Below are 13,730 nucleotides of genomic sequence, written 5' to 3' on the forward strand. Positions count from 1 at the left end.
CAAAAAATTATCCTTATACAAGGATAATGTTTACGTTTTCCCTGTCCTAAAGTATCAGCTAGATGTTTAACATTCCAGTGGTTCACTACTCTCAGAGGAGCCAGGAATTCAACTAGAGACCTTGCACATTCAGGGCTGAAACTCCTCCACTGATCTACTTTATTTCTGGGTTTATTTGCTCATCAAAAAGAGTCCTTTTCCCTGGGGTTAGGATTAACTCTTTGCAATGGGATAAACTGCTGATTAGGAATCTATCCTCCCTCCCCTCCTTTTTTTTCCCTAATTGCTTTTTAACACAGAGCAGCCTGAATCCTGTGTGTGAGTTTCCTTTTGAAATTCAAATGGGACCCTGGTGGACTAACTCACCACAGAAAATAATGACTCTCAGTCTCTTTTTTTTTTTTTTTAAAGATTTATTTTTATTTATTTAATTCCCCTCCCCTCCCCCGGTTGTCTGTTTTCTGTGTCTTTTTGCTGCGTCTTGTTTCTTTGTCCGCTTCTGTTGTCGTCAGCGGCACGGGAAGTGTGGGTGGCGCCATTCCTGGGCAGGCTGCACTTTCTCTCGCGCTGGGCAGCTCTCCTTTAGAGGTGCACTCCTTGTGCGTGGGCCCTATGCGGGGGACACCCCTGCGTGGCAGGGCACTCCTTGTGCGCATCAGCACTGCACATGGGCCAGCTCCACACGGGTCAAGGAGGCCCGGGGTTTGAACCGCGGACCTCCCATGTGGTAGACAGATGCCCTAACCACTGGGCCAAAGTCCGTTTTCCCTCTCAGTCTCTTTGAGAGAGAGCAACCACATCTTCCTGGGAACCCTAAATATGCTCTTGGAAGCTTTTTAAGCACTTCCTACTGTCCCCCTCCCTTCAGTGTGTTGCATAGGACTAGTTGATTGCCTGACTCCACCTTCTTCCAGTTCAATTTTCCCCATTCCAAGGCAGTTAGGTAAATCTGGCTGCCTCAGAAGATTTGCCTCCCTCCCTTCCTGGTTTCTCCTCAAGCCAGCTGGTATGCTCCTCAAAATTCAAAAAAGTGAACCCGTGTTCATGGGAACCCTCTCCACCCTTCACCAGAACCCTCTTATCTCAGTTTGTCATCCTATTCTGCATAACCAGCAAGGCTCAGGGAACTCTATGGCTTCCTGACCTGCGGGCTCAGCCATCCCACAGCTCTCACCCCAAGCACCTGAAACTCAGGATTTCAAACCAAGCAACTACTCCCTTTGCCACATTCTCTCCAGATCGATGTCCTGAAGCCTCCAGCCCCGTGGGCCCCCAAAACAGCTCACACATGCAGGATCCTGCCCCCACTCAGCCATTCTCTTGCAGGAGAGATGATGTGGGTACACTTACTCTGGCACCATATTAACAAACATGCTTCCTATTATTATAAAACTGTTACTTCAGTTTCACGATTGCATTTTTAAGATTATGTATCAGAAGAATAGATCTTGATAAAAGATAGAGGAGAAAACGTGAGGACATTGGAAGAGAAGAAGGGAGGGTTGAAGTTCAGAGATTCTAGTTCCAGATAAGATGGAATTGGAACATTCCACTCTCTTCCATTGAATGCATCTATTAAATCTGGACAGAATAGATGGAATAGCTCTGTGAGGAGTCTGAACAGTAAATAAAAGCAGGAAGACTAAAGAAATCAGAATTTGAAATACCATGAAACCAGTGGTAATTTTACCATTTCCTGCCTCATGTCTTCCTCTGCCCTGGCCCCTGATATGGGCTCAGTCATGGAAGCCCAAATTCTCTGTAAATCTAAAGTTATTCTATAATTAGAAGGTGAAGAACTTCCATTTCCTAAAATATCAAATAGAAGTTCATTTATTTATTCTTGCTGCTAAATTCAAGTAAAATCCCAAGCACAAGAAGATTCTGAAAGATGGAAAGAAGAAGGAACACCAGTTAGGAACCTCGACACCGAAGGACTGACACAGTGTGAGTTCCCATGGTTACCATTTTGCCTTATACACCCCAGACTTGGTTCTGGAGAAACTAACAACCTGGAAACATAAAGAGACAGACAAAAAGGGCTCCATAGAAAGCTTTCTTTCTTTAGCTAAAAGACCAGGAAATGGGAGGCCTAACATAACAGTAAATGTTAGACAAAAATTCTAATTCAGGCATATACCAAAGAAAAATCCTGTAACCCTACTCAGCTTTGTCTGAAAAGGGTAAGTGAAGAACTTGAATTTCCACCCCATCCAGGATGCAGTGGGACTTCCCAGTTCCCCCATTAAGGTGATGTCAGGGTAGGCCAGTAGAGTGCAAGGACTTTCAGTCCTAACTGGTACAAACAAGTCCTTGCTATCACCACAGCAGTGTCAGTGGAGACATGCAGAGCATCATGACTTTCACTCCCATCTGATTTTAATGAGGTTCCCCTCTGAGTAATTGCTGGGGTGGTATCAGAGGAGGCCTACTGGGAGTCAGGACTTTTACCTTAGTCCAATGTAACAAAGCCACTGCCTATGGTGTTAATGGAAACTATGAGGGAAACAGAAACAAGACACTGCTGCCCATGCCATTCCAATTTGTATTAGAAGAATCCTCATATGGAGCTTGAAATCCCACTCCTGCCCAACAGTAATGAGGAACCCCTCCTCAACCCCTATGTATCAACAGAGGTGAGGTGGGGAACTTGGAAATCTCCCCTACATGACTCAGGGAAGTATCTTCCTCTTCTTACTCTGCCATGAGCAATTCAGTAGGGGGCAACTAAAAAAGATGGTTTAAGTAATATTCAAAGTTTCCAAAGGGTATGGGGAAAGGCAGGAAGAGATGAGAGGTGGAGGCGTCTTCGGGACATGGAGCTGCCCTGGATGGTGCTTCAGAGGTAATCACCGGACATTGTAAATCCTCACAGGGCCTACATGATGGAATAGAGGAGAGTATGGGCCATGATGTGAACCAATGTATATGAGGTGCAGAGGTGCCCAAAGATGTACTTACCAAATCCAATGGATGTGTCAGGATGATGGGAACCAGTGTTGTTGGGGGGGGGGGGGAGAGGGGGGGTGGGGGGGGTGGGGTTGAATGGGACCTCACATATATATTTTTAATGTAATATTATTACAAAGTCAATAAAAAATTAAAAAATTAAAAAAAAAAAAGTTTCCTAACAAAGCAGCCAAAATTTCCAAATTTTGGGTCTTCCAGGAAAATGGTGAATTAGTGAGACACATGACTCATTTATCTCTCAGAAAAATAACTAGAGGACAGGCAGAAATGACCAGGAAAAAAGTTCCTGTCTTAGGACACCAGGGGAAGGTTGGACAACATCCAGAAGACAGAGGGGCAAAGAAAAAGAAAAAGAATTTGAATTTAATACAATCAAAGTGTATCATGCCCAGAAGAGACCAATTTACACACATAATCACTATCATCTTTTTCGAGTTCATAAATAATCTCAAATTGCCACAAAGGGTAACATAAATGTTAAAATTGTCTTACAAGGACTTTAAAGAAATTGTCATAAAATGATTCAGCAAAATCCATGAGTGCATTTGAAACAAAGGGAAAAAAAATGAAACCTCAGCAGAGAAATAGATGATATTAAGAAGAACCAAATAAAAACTACAGATTACAATTGTAATAACTTAAATTTAAAATGAAAACTCAGTGGATATATAAAACAGAAAAATGGAGGGGACAGAGGAAAGAATAAGTAAACTTTAAGAAAGAACAATAGATTTCTCCTCATGCAAAATGCAGAGAGAAAATACATAATAATAATAATAATAATAATAATAAAACAGAGTCTCAAGGAACTTTGGGATTATAACCAAAACCTAACATCTGTGTCAAGTAAGTTCTAGAAGAAAAAGAGAAAGAGGTTAGGGCTGAAAAGTTATTGGGAGAAAGAATAGCTGAAAAAATTACAACTTGACTAGAGACATAAATTTAATGATTTAAGAAGTGGATTTCACTCCATGTAAGATAAACCCCAAAATAAATCTATATCAAGTCATAGTCAAACATCTGAAAATTAAGGACAATGAAAAGGAAAACAAGAAAAGAAGAGTTACACCTTATTTATATGGGACATTTTTTGGGAAATGATTGAATTTTTCATAAAAAGTATTACAGAATTCAGAAAGAAGTGGTAAAATATTTTTTCAGATGCTGAAAGAACTGTCAATTCAGATTTTTTATACAATGAAAATGTATTTCAGGAATGAAGGTGAAAACAAAATATTCTCAGCTGAAAAAAACTAAGAAAATTTTTGCTCAGCAGATCAATCCTGAATGAATGGGAAAAAGACATTCTCTCAATAGATAAGAAATTATAAAAAAAGGATCTTGGACCATCAGATAGGTTGAAAAAAGATAGAAAACAAGAAAATATGGGTACACATAATAGACTTTCCTTCTCCCAAGTTTTCTAAATTATACTTGACAGCTGAGGCAAAAATCATAACAGTGTGGTTAATCTGTTAGATGATTATGATATAAATGAGAGAAAAGGGAAGTAAAAGGAGAAAAATGTTGACACAACTCAAGCTGATAAAATGATGACAATAGTAGACTGTGATATCATATGTATGTGTGATTAATAGCCAAGACAATCTACAAAAATGTTATAAAAATGTTATGTTGCAAAACAATATAGAATAAAGTGGATTTCTAGAAATATTTCAAGTAACTAAAGGAAAAGAGGAAAACAAAATAGATAAGCAAAGGGAAAGAAACATAGAATAACAGACTTACACCATAACATACCAAGAATTACATTACATATAAATGGCCTATATACTATACACTTACAATTAAAAGATATTGACAGACTGGATAAAACAAGCATGACTAACTTCATTTTCTTCATAAGAAACTCATTTCAAATATAACAATATAGAAAAGTTTAAAAAGGATGGAGGAGATATACCATGTAAACATTAATAAAACAGGAAGCAGGATTGGCTATATTAATACAATAGTAGACTCAAAGAAAATTACCAATTACAGAGGGGGATAATGTATAATTATAAAAGGATAATCCATCAAGGATTAATAGCAATTCTACATGTGCATGCTCTAAAGAGGAGAGCTTCAAAAAAGGAAAAGAAAAATTTTACAGAACAGAAAGGAGAAATAAACAAATCTACAGTTAAGTTATAGATATGAGTTGTAGAGGAATTGAAAAAACTGGTCAGAAATTAAATACCATACCATCTATGTGTGGCATCTCGTTGGCATTTGTATAAAACTCTACCCAACAGCAGCAGAATGCAATTTTTTTCAAGTCGTTAAGTGTGTACCAAGTTAGACTATAATCTGAGCCATAAAACAAACATCAAGAAATTTGTAAGAATTGAAATCATACAGAGTGTGTTATTTGACAAGGGAATCTAACTAGAAATCAGTAACATAGAGATAGCATAAATATGGCTTAAGGGACATAAATAGGTTAAGGGAACTGAAAGAAAATTAAATAAAACATATCATATATTGTGGTACGTGGATATAGCTGTGCTGAGAGGGAAATATTTAGAAGTAAATGCTTTCATTAGAAATAGCCATGTATCAGTAATCTAAGCTTCCACCTCAAGAAAATAAAAAAGAGTAAAACCCAGAGCAAGAGGTAAGTAATAAGGTAAAACCTGAAACCAAAGAAACTGAAGAAAGGAAAATAATAGATAACATCAATGACAGCAAAAAACCCACTAGGTCTATGAGCTGCTCAAAAAAATTGCTATACTTCTAATGAAAGCAACAAGCACAAAATGGGAGAAGATAAAAATTAACATTATCCAGAGTGAAATAGAATACAAATACAAGTACTTCAGGTATCAAATAATTAGTATTGGAATATTATTCACAATTCTATCCATATGTATTTGACAAATTAAATGAAATGGATAAATAATGAAAAAAATACCCCAAAACTACCACAATGCACCTGATGATAAAGAGGTAATTTGAATTGATATATATGTATTAAATCATTCCAAAACTCCCCAAAAAGGAACCTCCAGCTTCACTGATTTTACTGGAGAATTCCACCAAAACCAGACAAGACAGTACAAATATTTAAAACTACAAGAAATATCCATCAAGAATACAGCCACACAAATCCTTAAATTTATGATGAAATATAGTTAGGTAGAATAGACAAAAATTACACATCACTACCAAGTGAGATTTATTTCCAGGATGCAAGGCTGGTTCAACATTTAGAAGTAAATCAATGTAATCCACCATATTATTAGAACTTAAAAAGAACAATCACATTACAATATCAACTGAGTCAGAGAAGCATTTAATACAAGGCATACAAATCAGAAAGGAAAAAAAGTATTCCAGTTTTCAGATGGCACAAGATGGAAAATCCCAAGGTACCTACAAAATCACCTAGAACTAATAAGTGAATTCAACCAGGTTGCAGGAGTTGATATGAACAAAATATAATAATTATATTTGTGTATATAGGCAATTAATATGTGAACTACATTATGAAACCACAATGCTATTCACTATCAGTCACACAAAGAAATATTTATGGGTACGTCTAACTAAACTTGTACAGGATTTGTATCAGAAAACCACAAAACACTATGAAAATAACCTAAAAAGATATGAATAGAGAAATGTACCATGTTCATAGATGGTAAAAGCAAATAAACCAAAATGTTATCTTAAATTTCCAAGTATGCGATGATGAACATTGTAGAATGGTTGTCCTAAATACCAATAATTTATTGTCTCACAGTTTTGGAGGATAGATCCAAAATCAAGATATTAGTAGGCCATGATTTTTTCAAAATCTGTAGCTTTCTGATGGAGGCCTTCTGGCAATCCATGATTCTGTCTCTGCCTCTGTCAGGTGTTGATCTGTATCCTCCCATCTCCTTCTCATTCCTACCTCTGTGTCTATATTTCTTTTGCTTATAAGAACTCCAGTAATGTTTGATTAAGGCCCACTCTCACTCAATATGGCTTCATTGGTTAGTTTCTTTGAGAATCCAATTTACAGATTAGTTCATATACATAGGATTTGGACATACCTTTTTTTAAAAAAATTTTTAATTCATTTTTAAAAAATATTACATTAAAAAAATATGAGGTCCCATTCAACCCCACCACCCCCACCCCACCACTCCCCCCCAGCCACATTCACTCCCATCATCATGACACATCCATTGCATTTGGTAAGTACATCTCTGGGCATCTCTGCACCTCATGGTCACTGGTCCACATCATGGCCCATATTCTCCCCCATTCCATCCAGTGGGCCCTGGGAGGATTTACAATGTCCAGTGATTGCCCCTGAAGCACCATCCAGGGCAACTGCAAGTCCCAAAGGCGCCTCCACATCTCATCTCTTCCTGTCATTCCCCATACCCATCAGCCACCATGTCCACTTTTCCCACTCCAATGCCACCTTTTCTCTGTGGACCTTGGATTGGTTGTGTCCATTGCACCTCTGTGTCAAGAGGAGGCTCAGATTCCACATGGATACTGGATGCAATCCTCCTGCTTTCAGTTGTAGGCACTCTAGGCTCCATGGTGTGGTGGTTGTCCTTCTTCAACTCCATCTTAGCTGAGTGAGGTGAGTCCAATAAATCAGATTGTAGGAGCTGGAGTCTGTTGAGGCTCAGGGCCTGGCTATCATATTGTCAGTCCAGAGATTCAAATCCCCTAAATATACCTTAAACCCCAACACCATCTACAATTCCAGGAAAATAGTATGAAAGTCTTATGAAAAGAGATCCCATCTGAGTCCGGTTTCATCACGCAGAAACACCAGCTCCAAAGAAGGGCCATCTGACATGGCAGTGAACCCCATCTGCCATGACCATAGAACCCGTGGGTCTCTTTAGCCCTCCAAGGAAACAATACCTGGGGATTGTATCTACTTTATCTGTCTCTTAGACTCTGCTCAGTTGTGCATAAAGGCAATCCTTCTGACAGCCTCCAGACTCTTTTTTAGAGACTCGTAGCCATATAAACTCATTTCTCCTTTCCTTTTTTCCCTTACATTAGGTCAAACAGCATTTTAAAGTCATGTTATTATATGTAGACAGGGATATTCTGCTGATCCGCATTGAACCTTCAATTCAAGATCATTTTCCAGTTGCATCATCAGTTGGTAGTTGATAGTGATCCCTTGGTGCCAGGGAGGCTCATCCCTGGGTGTCATGTCCCACGCTGGGGGGAAGGCATTGCATTTACATGCTGAGTTTGGCTTCAAGACTGACCACATTTGAGTAACATGTAGGGTGTCAGGAGGAAATTCCCAGGCACAGTGCTGCTCAAGGCCTTGTTCTTAGTTCAGGCATATAGGCTCACAAGCATAGTCATTAGTATCAGGGGCTCACTGTTGGACCCTCATTCCTTCCCGGTCCTTGCCACTGCAACTGGAGGGCTGCCGCTGCTCCCCTAGGGACCACGACAGAGCACCCCCAGCCAGGAACCCAGTACCCCCCAGCTGTAGTTTTTAATTGTTGCCCCGATGAGTATATCCAAACATTACCATGCACCCTGGACATATGCCCTGTATAGCTCCCTGTCAGCCATATATCACCTGTCAATAGTATCCTATACCAGTATTCCTCTGCTGCCATTGTTGAACCACTCTGTGATCCAGAACTTCCTGAATATTGAAGCCCAATATAATGTCAGGATCCCTTACTAGTAAAATGGCATATAGCGATGGGTTTAAAGGTTAGATATAGAATATGTGTTGACTTGGAAAAATTCTACATCCTATCTTTTTCTTTTTTCTTTTTTCCCTAATTATTGAACTTCTCTTCACACAAGCCCTAGACCACAGCAATTCATATATACAATATACAGCACTCCCACACATCCACCACAAAACCTTTTCCCTTCCATAGCAATACTCTTACAACCTATTCATATCATATTTACTTACAGTAATGTACAGAGTCTGAGACAATAGCTTTCAAACAAGGTGACATCTGTGCTTACATTGTGGTGCATACTTTAGGACACACAGTTTTCTAAATTTTTAGTTATCCTATGTTTTACATTATGGTTTGCATTCTCAGTCTGTCGTCCCTTATATGTTTATGGTGTAATATTACATGTTTTATATCCATCCTTGTGTACTCTTGTGAAACTCCTCTCTTACCCCACATTTACCTTGGTTCCACACATTGCACATCCATTTTCCCATCCCCTTGGTGCCCACAGTGACATCCAACCTCCGTTTCCAGAGGAGCCACGTTCAGAGATACTTGCAACAGTGTTCAGGGCCTAACTTGCTCAACTGCCCCAATGCCCTGGGAGCCACCCTTTCTCTTGAGAGATACAGTTCCCTCTATTTGATGGCATTCGTCCTCCCCAAGATGTGGGTCCACCCCCACTCTCACTACTTGGGTTGCTACCCAATGGTACCACCCACTCTGGCACAATGAGCATTCAGATATTCCCCAGGAGCCCGTCCCACATCAGACCATCCCCTCCGAGCATCCTAAACAGGTAACCCTCTTAATTATATTTTGATACGATTTTCTCAGCATTTTACTCTCAACCAACACCTGTCACTCTCCTATGTTCGTATGCTACCTCTCCCTCCCCCCACTTTTTGGGCAATATTACCCATCTGCCCATCCCCAGCCCCCCTCAAACCCGCAAAGCCCCATGCAAAGGCAACCCCTTGCCCCCATTTTATCTCTTCTTTGTATTCATACTTACCGCCAGCTCATCATAAATTCCCCCCCTGCAGACGTCGGCTCACATTCTTCCTCCACCCCCCTATTTTCTGTAAGCCTATCATTCAGTCTCTAGCTCTCTGAGGCAGCTTGCTTATTTCATATCATTGAGGTCATGTAGTATTTGTCCTTTAATGCCTGGGTTGCTTCACTCAACATAAGGTTCTCAAGATTCATCCATGTTATCACGTGTGTTTGTAGTGTATTTGTTCTTACAGCCGAGTAGTATTCCATTGTGTGTATATACCACATTTTATTGATCCATTCATCTGTTGATGGGCATTTGGGTTGATTCCAACTTTTGGCGATAGTGAACAATGCTGCTATGAACATTGGTGTACATATATCAGTTTGTGTCCTTGTTTTCAGTTCTGCTGGGTATATACCCAGCAGTGGTATTGCTGGATCATATGGCAAATGTATGGTTAGTTTTTTGAGAAACTGCCAAACTGTCCTCCAGAATGGTTGGATCCTTCTGCATTCCCACCAGCCGTGGATGAGTGTTCCCCTTTCTTCATATCCTCTCCAGCATTTGTATTCTGTTTTTTTCATAGCTGCCATTCTTATGGGAGTAAGATGGTATCTCACTGTAGTTTTGATTTGCATTTCCCTAATAGCTAGAGATTTGGAGCATTTTTTCATGTGCTTTTTAGCCATTTGTATTTCTTCTTTCAAGAAGTGTCTGTTTAAATCTTTTTCCCATTTTTTAAATAGGTTGTTTATCTTTTTATTTTCAAGATATATGAGTTATTTATATATGCAAGTTATAAGTTTCTTATCAGATATATGGTTGCCAAATAGTTTCTCCCACTGTGTGGGCTCCCTTTTTACTTTCTTGACAAACTCCTTTGAGGTGCAGAAGGCTTTAATTTTGAGGAAGTCCCATTTATCTATTAGTTCATTTGCTGCTCGTGCTTTTGGTGTGATATTCATGAATCCATTTCCTATTACAAGCTCCTGTAGATGTTTCCCTACACTGCTTTCCAAGGTCTTTATGGTCTTGGCTCTTATATTTAGGTCTTTGATCCATCTTGAGTTGATCTTTGTATAAGGTGTGAGATGGTAATCCTCTTTCATTCTTCTACATATGGCTATCCAGTTCTCCAGGCACCATTTGTTGAATAGGCCACTCTCTCCCAGTTGAGAGGGTTTGGTGGCTTTATCGAATATTATATGGCTATATATGTGAGGTTCTATATCGGAGCTTTCAATTCGATTCCATTGGTCTGTGTGTCTCTCCTTATGCCAATACCATGCTGTTTTCACTACTGTAGCTTTGTAGTATGTTTTGAAGTCAGGTAGTGTGATTCCTCCAATTTCATTTTTCTTTTTCAATATGTCTTTGGCTATTCGGGGTCTCTTTTATTTCCAAATAAATTTCATAGTTAGTTTTTCTAGTTCCTTAATGAAGGCTGTGTTGATTTTTATTGGGATTGCATTGAATGTGTAGATCAGTATTGGTAGGATAGACATCTTAATAATATTCAGTCTTCCTATCCATGAATAAGGAATATTCTTCCATTTATTTAGGTCTTCTTTGATTTCCTTGAACAGTCTTGTATAGTTCTCGGTGTATAAGTTTTTTACCTCTTTAGTTAAATTTATTCCTAAGTATTTGATTTTTTTATTTACTATTGTGAATGGTATTTGTTTCTTGATTTCCTCCTGATCTTGCTCATTATTGGTGTACAGAAATGCTACTGATTTTTGCGCATTGATCTTATAACCTGCAACTTTACTAAACTCATTTATGAGTTCTAGAAGCTTTGTTGTAGATCTCTCAGGGTTTTCTGTTAAATAGGAGTGGAGACAATGGGCATCCTTGTCTTGTTCCTGAGTTTAGAGGGAAGGATTTTAGGATTTCTCCATTGTAAACAATGTTGCCTTTAGGTTTTTCGTATATACTCTTTATCATGTTCAAAAAATTTCCTTGTATTCCAATCTGTTGGAGTGTTTTTATCAAGAAAGTGTGCTGTATTTTGTCAAATGCTTTTTCTACATCTATAGATATAATCATGTGATTTTTTTCCTTCAATCTGTTTATATGGTGTATTACGTTGATTGATTTTCTTATGTTGAACCATCCTTGCATACCTGGAATAAATCTCACTTGATCGTGTTGTATAATTCATTTAATGTGTTGTTGAATACGATTAGCAAGTATTTTGTTAAGTATTTTTGCGTCTAGGTTCATTAGAGAAATTGGTCTGTAATTTTCCTTTCTTGTGGTGTCTTTGTTTGGCTTTGGTACTAGGGTAATGTTGGCATCATAGAAGGAGTTCGGCAATGTTCCTCCTGTTTTGATTTTTTGGAATAGTTTCAGCAGGATTTGTGTTAGTTCTTTCCGGAATGTTTTGTAGAATTTACCTGTGAAGCCGTCTGGCCCTGGGCTCTTCTTAGTTGGGAGATTTTTAATGACTGATTCTATCTCTCTGCTTGTGATTGGTTTGTTAAGATCATCAATTTCTTCTTTCGTCAATATGGGCTGCTTATGTGTTTCTAGGAATTTGTCCATTTCCTCTGAATTGTCATTTTTGTTGGAATATAGTTTTTCAAAATATCCTCTTATGATAGTCTTTATTTCTGCGGGGTCAGTGGTGATATCTCCTTTCTCATTTCTTATTTTGTGTATTTGCATCTTCTCTCTCTTTTTCTTTGTTAGTCTCGCTAAAGGTTTGTCAATTTTGTTGATCTTCTCAAAAAACCAGCTCTTGGTCTTGTTTATCTGTTCAAGTGCTTTCTTATTTTCTATTTCATTTAGTTCTGCTCTTATCTTTGTTATTTCCTTCCTTATTCTTCTTGTTGGGTTACTTTGTTGTTGTTTTCTAATTCCTTCAAATGTGCAGTTAGCTCTTCAATTTTTGCTCTTTCTTCTTTTTTGATGTATGAATTTATGCTATAAATTTCCCTCTCAGTACTGCTTTTGCTGCATCCCATAAATTTTGGTATGTTGTGTTATCATTATCATTTGTTTCAAGGTAGTCATTGATTTCTTTTGAGATTTCCTCTTTGACCCACTGTTTTTCTAAGAGTGTGCTGTTTAATTTCCAATCGTGGTGTGAAACCTGGGCCTCTGTCCCTTGCAAATTTCCAGCTTGACTCCACTGTGGTCAGAGATATTGTTTTGTATGATTTCAATCTTTCTGAATTCATTCAGCCTTTCTTTGTGGCCTAGCATATGGTCTATCTTGGAGAATGTTCCATTTGCGCTTGAGAAAAATGTATATCTTGCTGTGTTTGGGTGTAATGATCTATATATGTCTATTAGATCCAGCTCCTCTAATATACTGTTCAAATGTTTTGTTTCTTTAGTGATTCTCTTTTGAGATGTTCTGTCCAAGGTAGATAGTGGTGTATTAAAATCCCCCACTATATTTGTAGATGCATCTATTGTTTCACTTAGTTTTTCCAGCATTTGCCTCACGTATTTAGAGGCACCCTTGTTAGGGGCATAAATATTTATGATTGTTCAATCTTCTTGACAGATTTTCCCTTTCACTAAAATGTAGTATCCTTCTTTGTCTCTCACAATTGTTTCACATTTAAAGTCTATTTTGTCTGATATTAATATAGCTACTCCTGCCTTTTTTTGGTTATTGTTAGCTTGTATGATTGTTTTCCAGCCATTCACTTTCAATCTCCATGCGTCTCTGGGTCTAAGATGTGTCTCTTGTTGACAGCATAGGGATGGGTCATATTTCCTTATCCAATGTCCCAGTCTGAATCTTTTGATAGGTGAGTTTAATCCGTTGACATTCAGTGTTATTACTTTCAAGGAATTATTTGTGTTAGCCATATTTTGATTGGATTTGTGTTTGTCATATTTTGTTTGTATTTTTTCCTTCTATTTTTGTCTTTTTTTTGTTGCTCTTATACTCTCCTGCAACTCTGCCTGTCATGTTTTTTCCTTTCTTCCTGCAGAACTCCCTTTAGAATTTCTTGAAGGGGAGGTTTCTTGTTGGTATACTCTTTCAGTTTCTGTTGATCTGTGCATATTTTGAACACTCCATCATGTCTGAGGGCTAGTTTAGCTGGATAGAGTAT

Source organism: Dasypus novemcinctus, chromosome 22 (assembly GCF_030445035.2).
Source record: "Dasypus novemcinctus isolate mDasNov1 chromosome 22, mDasNov1.1.hap2, whole genome shotgun sequence".
In the NCBI taxonomy this organism is placed as follows: domain Eukaryota; kingdom Metazoa; phylum Chordata; class Mammalia; order Cingulata; family Dasypodidae; genus Dasypus; species Dasypus novemcinctus.